Here is an 8,146-nt window from a genome sequence, read left to right on the forward strand (position 1 = left end):
ACATCTCTAATGCAGATTTGGGTTAGTATTTTAATGAAGATCTGCAGCTCAGGTTGCGACCGGTTGGTTGGTTGGTTCACCCAAGCTGACCAGTTTTCATGCAACAATTTTGTCTCCCCTCTAGGTGACATCAGTGCTGTGTAACCCCCATTGAAGCGCTGTTCTTCTCTCTTGCTCTGAATTTATATGGCCCTGTCTGTTATGGTGGGCAGCCTTGTTCCTGGTTTTGTACTGTACTGGTATGTAGATGGGATCAATTTCAACATATTTGTTGATTGCGTCAGTGGTTGAAAATCAAGTCTCCTTGAATTCTTGTGCTTGTCTATGACGCTTGAAGGACATAAGTTTAACCGGGACGAAGTTACAATACTAGGACAAGCAAAACAAACAAGCATGAGAATTCACGGATGCCTCGTTTTCAAACATGTGGAAATAGACTCTATCTGCATACCATTACAGTACAAAACCAGAAACCTGATAGACTGGACCATAGATGGAGCTGGACAGAACAACAGCGCTTCGACAGAGGCTACACAGCACTAATGTGACCTAGAAGGGAGATGAAATGTTTGCATTAAAACTAGCATATTTGGTTGTGAAGCACTTTGGAACATGTAGAAGTGAAATATGCTTAACTGCACATGCTTTGTACGCAAACAGTGGTCATTCACTTTTTCATCAAACTCCATTTCCATTTTGAAAATCATTTAAGACTTGTAGCTGTGCAGTTTTGGTCAGTTTCTTTCCATCCTGCTGTGTGTCCAAGAAATCCTTCTCTGTACCATATTTTTAGACTTCAATTTGTGGACAAAATTTTCAGCTGCTTCATAAAACAGATGCTTGTTGATTTATTCATACTACCTGCTTTTCTTATATTTATTGGCAAATGTTTAACAGCATATGCCAATCAGCTGACTTATGTATGAAAACAATACAGTCTGAAAAGCAGAATGTGGTGTATCTAACTCCAGAAAAGGAGAACACTTGAAATTCAGGTTTGCCCTTTGAGGTCAGATGAGGGATTTGAGTCACTGCTTCAGTGGGTGGCAGAGGCATGGTTATTTTAAGAAGAGATTCTTAATAGGTAAGAGAATCAAAGATAATTGGAAGCTAATGGGAATATGGACTTTGAAACACAAACAGAACAAATGTGATCTTATTGAATGGTACAGCAGTCTTGAAGGGCTAAATGCCTACATTTTGCTCCTAACCCATGTTTGTATGAAAATCAGAAGATATTACTGCACATCCTGTTTGATATTCTGCTAACAAAACTATTTTGTTGTATCCAACTTTTGGTAACCCTTTACCTGCTCATGTCTTCTCTGAGTGGGCTTTGGTAAATTTCAGTTTGGATCTTCAATTGTGTTGCTGCTGCCTGCTTATCTCAATGAAATTGCTTTGTAGTCTTAGTCTGCTGTGTGCTGGGCCTTCCAGCTCCCCACTATTTTCTGCTTTTTCCACTACATGTCTCCTATGCTATGAGTTTCAAGTACACTTCCTTCCACCCCAACCTTATGACTTCTTGCTGTGTTTGTGTTTTTTTAAAATTCCATATCATTTCTTTATGGCTCTGCCCCGCTTCCATTTTCCTCCTGTCGTACTTTCTGATGTGCAATCCACTTTTGATCAGTGTCCAGATGATTGTCTTTGTCTATTCCCATTCAACCTTCCATTAGACGTGAGATATTTTCACACTGTTCTAAAGTAGTTCTTCAAACTGGCCTGCAGTGAATACACTGAATTTTTTAAAATGTCTAAATTTAGTCTGTGAAGTTAGTTAATAAAATGTAGTTAGGTAAAAGGAATCCAGTGAATTAATGTCATTACATGTAGTTTCCTCAAGGGCATTGAGCACATTTAAGTAGAGTTAAGTAAATTCAAAATACTAGAGAAATTGGATCAGTAAGTCAGTGAACCCAGCAAATTCATTAAATGTGAGGCTGACTAAATGGAATCTAAAATGTTCCTTACTTTCTGCAACCCAACTCAATTACCAATAGCCATATATTCTCCGACCTTCAATATATACCAATTATTCACATTCCCTTTCCACACAATGAGCCCTTCACTGCTTTGTACTTGTTCTTAAATATCCTTCTCTCAAATCCTCAATTCTTCAACTGACAACACCCTATCGCTCCTTCCCAAAAATTCTCTCATTACTAACTTGGGAATATTTCCATTTCAAGCTATATTCTTTTTAGTTCTCTTAGAAATGACAAGTTCTACCCCCTAGAATTGGTTTACTTTATCCATAAGTAAATGTGATTAGTTGACACTAAAAGTAAAACATTTATTCATGTGTTTAAAAACTGAAAAAAAATGCAAAGGGTGTAAATCAGAAACAAAACAAATTGCTGGAAAAAGCTCAGCAGGTCTGGCAGTATCTGTGAAGAGAAAACAGTTAACATTTTAGATCCAGTGACCCTCTGAACTGGTATTTAGGAAAATATCAGTTTATAGTGTTGGGGGAGAGGGTAAGGAGTAAAGGATAAGTGGGGATTGAGCCCAAAGAGAGAAGAACAGTTGAATAGGAAAGGGGGGTGGACATTTTCAGAGGCAACTTTGATCAGTGCAAGAAATCAGTAATAAACTGTCTGGTTTAAACAGATGTTTATTACTCATAACAATGTGTAGAGCTGGATGAACACCAAGTCAAGCAGCATCAGAGGAGCAAGAAGGCTGACATTTCAGGCATAGACCCTTCAGAAATGTCTTCAGAAGGCCTTCTGAAGAAGGGTCTAGGCCTGAAACAACAGCCTTCCTGCTTCTCTGCTGCTTGGCCTGCTGAGTTCATCCAGCTGTACACCTTGTTTGTCTCAGATTCTGCAGCATCTGCAGTTCCTCCTATCTCATCTGTTTAAACCATACAGTTGAGGCTATATTATGAGAAATCATTTCAACTGTGTGTAAATATTTCTAATATAGCCAGATAGGAAAGGATCGGATGAAGGATTAGCTGACTTAGTGGCCATTACAGAGACATGGTTGGATGGTCATGACTGAGTTAAATATGCAGGGATATTACACAGTTTGGAAGGAGAGACAGCAAGGTAAGGGAAGTGGTGTCGCTCTGATTTTTAAGGATGATATCAGGACGGTAGTGACAGATGATATAGGTGAACTAAAGGTTGAATCCATTTGGGTGGAAATTAGGAACAGCAGGGAGAAGACAACGATAGGTGTGGTCTATAGGCCACCAAATAATGACATTGTGGTGGGGCGGGCAATAGACATAGAAATAGCTAATGCATGTAAAAATGGTACAGCAATTATCATGGGAGATTTTAATCTACATATTGATTGGTCAAACCAGGTTGGTCATGGCAGCGTCGAAGAGAGGTTCATGGAATGCATCTGCAATAGTTCCCTTGAACAATATGTAATGGAACCTATGAGGGAGCAAGTTATCCTAGATCTAGTCCTGTGTAATGAGACAGGAATAATCAGTGATCTCACAGTTAGGGATCCTCTCAGAAGAAGCGATCACAGTATGGTCGAATTTAAAATACAGATGGAGCATGAGAAGTACCAATGTCCTGTGCGTAAACAAAGGAGACTATGATGGGAGGAGTTAGCTAAGGTAGAATGGGAACAATAACTTTATGGTGAGGAACAGTGAAGATTTTCAAAACGATTTTTCACGGTGCTCAGCAGAAGTCCATTCCAGTGATAAGAAAGAACTGTAGGAAAGGAGATAGTCAGCCACGGATGTCTAAGGAAATGAAATAAAGGAAAGTATCAGATTGGAAAAAACACCACATACAAAAGAGCAAACAGTAGTGGGAAACTTGTAGACTGGGAAGTCTTCAAAATAACAAAGCCACAAAAAAGCTCTAAAAGTAAGATAGATGATGAGAGTCAACTAGCTCAGAATATAAAAACAAGCAGCAAAAGTTTCTATAAATATGTAAATCGTAAGAGAGTGGCAAAGGTAAACATTAGTCCTTTACAGGATGAGAAGTCCAATTTAATAACTGGGAATGAGGAAATAGCCAAGATATTAAACAGTTATTTCATGTTGGTCTTCACAGTGGAAGACACAAATAACATGCCGAAAACTGATGGCAAAAAGGTTATAGGAGGTGAGGACCTAGAAACTATCATTATCACTAAAGAGGCAGTGCTGGGCAAGCTAATGGGGCTAAAGGTTGACAAGACTCCTGGCCCTGACAAGATGCATCCCAGGATACTAAGAGAGGCGATGGGGGAAATAGCAAATACACTAGTAATTATTTACCAAAATTCACTGGACTCTGGGGTGGTTCCTGCAGATTGGAAAACAGCCAATGTGACACCACTGTTTAAAAAAGTAAGTAGACAAAAGTAGATAACTATAGGCCAATTAGCTTAACTTCGGTAATGGGGAAAATGCTTGAATCTACCATTAAGGAAGAAATAGCAAGACATCTGGATATAAATTGTCCCATTTGGAACACCCAGCATGGGTTCATGAAGGGTAGGTCATGTTTAACTAATTTGATGGAATTCTTTGAGGACATTATTTGCATGGTGGACAATGGGGAATCTTGTGGATGTGGTATATCTGGATTTCTAGAAGGCATTTGACAAGGTACCACACCAAAGGCATAAGATTAAGTTGCATGGTATTATAGGTAATGTATTGGTCGGGATAAAAGATTGGTCAACTAGTAGAAAGCAAAGAGTAAATGGGTGTTTTTCTGGTTGGTGATAGGTGGTCAGTGGCTAGTGGTGTGCCTCAGGGATCAGTGTTGAGACCTCAATTGTTTGCAATTTACACAGATGATTTGGAGTTGGGGACTAAGTGTGGTGTGTCAAAATTTGCAGATGACACTAAGATGGGTGGTGGAGCAAAGTGTGCAGAAGACACAAAGTCTGCAGAGGGATATAGATAGTCTAAGTGAGTGGGCAAAGGTCTGGCAGATGGAGTACAATGTTGATAAGTGTGAAGTCATCCATTTTGGTAGGAATAACAGCAAAATGGACTGTTTTAAATGGTAAAAAAAAATTGCAGCTTGCTACTGTACAAAGGGACTTGTATGTCTTTGAGCATGAATCACAAAGTCAGATTGCAGGTGCAGCAGGTAATTAAAAAGGCAAATGGAATTTTGTCTGCCATTGCTTGAGTACTGTGTGTAGTTTTGGTCCCCTTATTTGAGAAGGGATATACTAGTACTGGAGAGGGTGCAGAGGAGATTCACTCGGTTGATTCCAGAGTTGAGAGGGTTGGATTATGAGGAGAGACTGAGTAGACTGGGATTATGCTCATTGGAATTCAGAAGAATGTGGGGAGATCTTATAGAAACGTATAAGATTATGAAGTGAATAGATAAGGTGGAGGCAGGGAGGTTGTTTCCGCTAGCAGGTGAAACTAGGACTAGACAGCATTGACTCAAAATAAAGGAAGCAGATGTAGGACTGAGATCAGCAGGAACTTCTTCACCCAAAAGGTTGTGAATCTGTGGAATTCCCTGCCCAGTGAAGCAGTTGAAGCTGCCTCGCTGAATGTTTTTAAGGCCAGGCTAGATAAATTTTGAACAGTAAAGGAATTAAGGGTTATGGTGAGTGGGTGGGTAAGTGGAGCTGTGTGTCAAAAAGATCTGCCATGATCTTATGTGGCAGGGCAGGCTCAAGGGGCCAGATGGCCTACTCCTGCTCCTAGTTCTTATGTAATATGGGCTAGGAGCAGGCAGGTGGGCCTGGTTTTGTTTGGGATTATGTTCAGCTTGGACTGAAAGGTCTGTTTCTGTGCTGTAAGACTTTATAAGAGGCTGGTTATTCCACTGGATGTAATTCACCTCCTGACATGCGTCCCTGCCCTTTTGTTTTTGGAGAGCATAGCTTACTTATTGAACTGCGCCGGCCCTTTTAAATGCTTCTACATAATTATGCATGTTACTTAGAGGCTGCAAGACCTTCACAGGCCTCCTGGATTGCTGTGGCATAGGCAGAATTTATTGTAGGCCAGACCAAACCCCCCTCAAAATATATTAAGATAGTCTGAACTCTGATGTTTTCTTATTTTAAAAGTGTTAGGTGTTACATTCCAGATGTGATTCGATTGGTCAAATGACTCAACTTTAGGCTAAACATACTTTATTTTTACAGTCCAGTTAAAATACAAACAATTTTTAAAATGGCTTAACTATAACTATTGACATGCTTAAAATAATAATAACTACTAATAATTAACTGTTCTAGTATAGTAACATTACATCAATGCACCTTTGGCAAAGGCGAATTCAGTAAAACAGGTTGTCTTACATGCAATTCCAGCAGCAGGAAAAGAACACCAGCTTTTAGCTATGACAGAGAAAGGAATAAGAGCTTCCACGTAAAGCTTCCCCAGCAACTGCAGAAACTAAAACTAAAAGTTCTGGTTCTCAGAGCTTGACCCCACCCATTCAGGCTGCTTCTATTGTTTCAACATTTAAAAAACCCAAGGGGTCACAAGCTGTTTATTTTGCTGACTTTGAGCAGACTGCTTTTCACCTCTGTCTCAACCTTTCTTCAATAAAAAGGACAGAATACACCTCTTAAAACTGACTATCACCTGACTCCCCAAAGTTTGCTCACCTTCTACAAGATACAAGTCAGGAGTCTAATGGAATATTCTGCACTTGCCTGGATGAGGTCAATTTTAACAATAGAGAAGAAACTCAATGCCATTCAGGATCACACAGCTCTTTTGATAGGCAGTCCTTTCCACACCTTAAACATGTATTCTTCTAACACCAGGACATCGTGGCAGCAATACATCCCATCTACACAGCTGCAACTTTCACTGTTGGCTTCTATCGCCTAGAAGAGCAAGTTTCCTCCAAATTAATGTATACTTCCAGGAGATGTGGTTGTTGCTGGTAAGACCAGCATTTGTTGCCCATCCCTAAAGGTTCTTGAGCTGAATGACTTGCTCAGCCATTACAGAGAGCAGTTAAATGTTAATCGAATTGCTATGTATCTCGTGTCACATGTAGGTCAGCCAATTTCCTTTCCAAAACAGCATGTGAACCAGATGGGTTTTTCCAACAATCGGGAAACAATCGTGATCACTTCAGGGACCAGCACTTTTATGTTCCAGATTTATTAACTGAATTTAATTTCCACCATTTGTTGTGGTGGGATTTGCGTTTAAATTCTTGGAGCATTAGCCTGGTCCTCCTGAATTACTAAACTAGGTGATAATACCGTTACATTGTCTTCTCCGAGTTACATTTAATCCTAATTTGAAACTATATTGCCCTCTCTTCATTGTCAAAATCCTTTAATCCCTACCTAACAGCAGTGGTTAGACTGCAGTATTTCAGTAAAGCAGCTCAGCAACATATTTTTAAGGGCAGTTAGGGTTGGGTAATAATGTTGGCTTTGCCAGTGATATCCGTATTTCATTAATGAATTTTGAAAACTTTATAAAATGACATTTAGTTTGCAATCAGGATTTAGGAATTGAGGTTACACTGGCACTTAGTCAAGGTTATTAACTGAGCATAAATTGTCACTGACACAATAATCAGATGAACTGATGCAGTCTGCAATCCAGACTGACAATCCTAGGTGTCTTTGAGATGCTAGGGTAGACTCAAAATCATTGTTTAAAAGAGCAATCACTGTGGACCTTGCTGTGAAGTACAGACCTGAAAAATGAAACTGGGAGCTTAGGAAGTGAGTTTAGGGTAGGTTTTCACAAATGATTTCTAACGCTGTGCAACAGAATCAGGAAGTGCAGAGAAATCAATGCATCGCCAATGTGTCATAACAGGTGTGAACAACTCCATTTCACATGATCTGACAGCATCTGTGCAGAGAAATTAGGGTTAACGGTTTGAACCTGGTGACCCTTCAGCAGAACCTCCGATGCTTCTGAAACACTAACTCTGATTTCTCTCCACAGGTGTTGCCAGACCTGTTGAGTTTTTCCAGCAATTTCTGTTTTGTTTGTGACTTACAGAATCTGCAATTCTTTGTCTGTACTTCACATAACACTGGCATCTGAGACAGTTGGGAACTACTCCACGCGGATAGGATACATATAAGCAGACACCGCACTGTTACTGTACGCTTCTGGACATTACAGCAGGAAGGAATCCAGTTTTCAATGTAGAAAATTAAAAATAACCTGTATCAGCTCATAGAGAAGGGAGGAATTAGTGGGGATAGCATT

This window comes from Stegostoma tigrinum, chromosome 26 (assembly GCF_030684315.1).
Source record: "Stegostoma tigrinum isolate sSteTig4 chromosome 26, sSteTig4.hap1, whole genome shotgun sequence".
Lineage (NCBI taxonomy): Eukaryota > Metazoa > Chordata > Chondrichthyes > Orectolobiformes > Stegostomatidae > Stegostoma > Stegostoma tigrinum.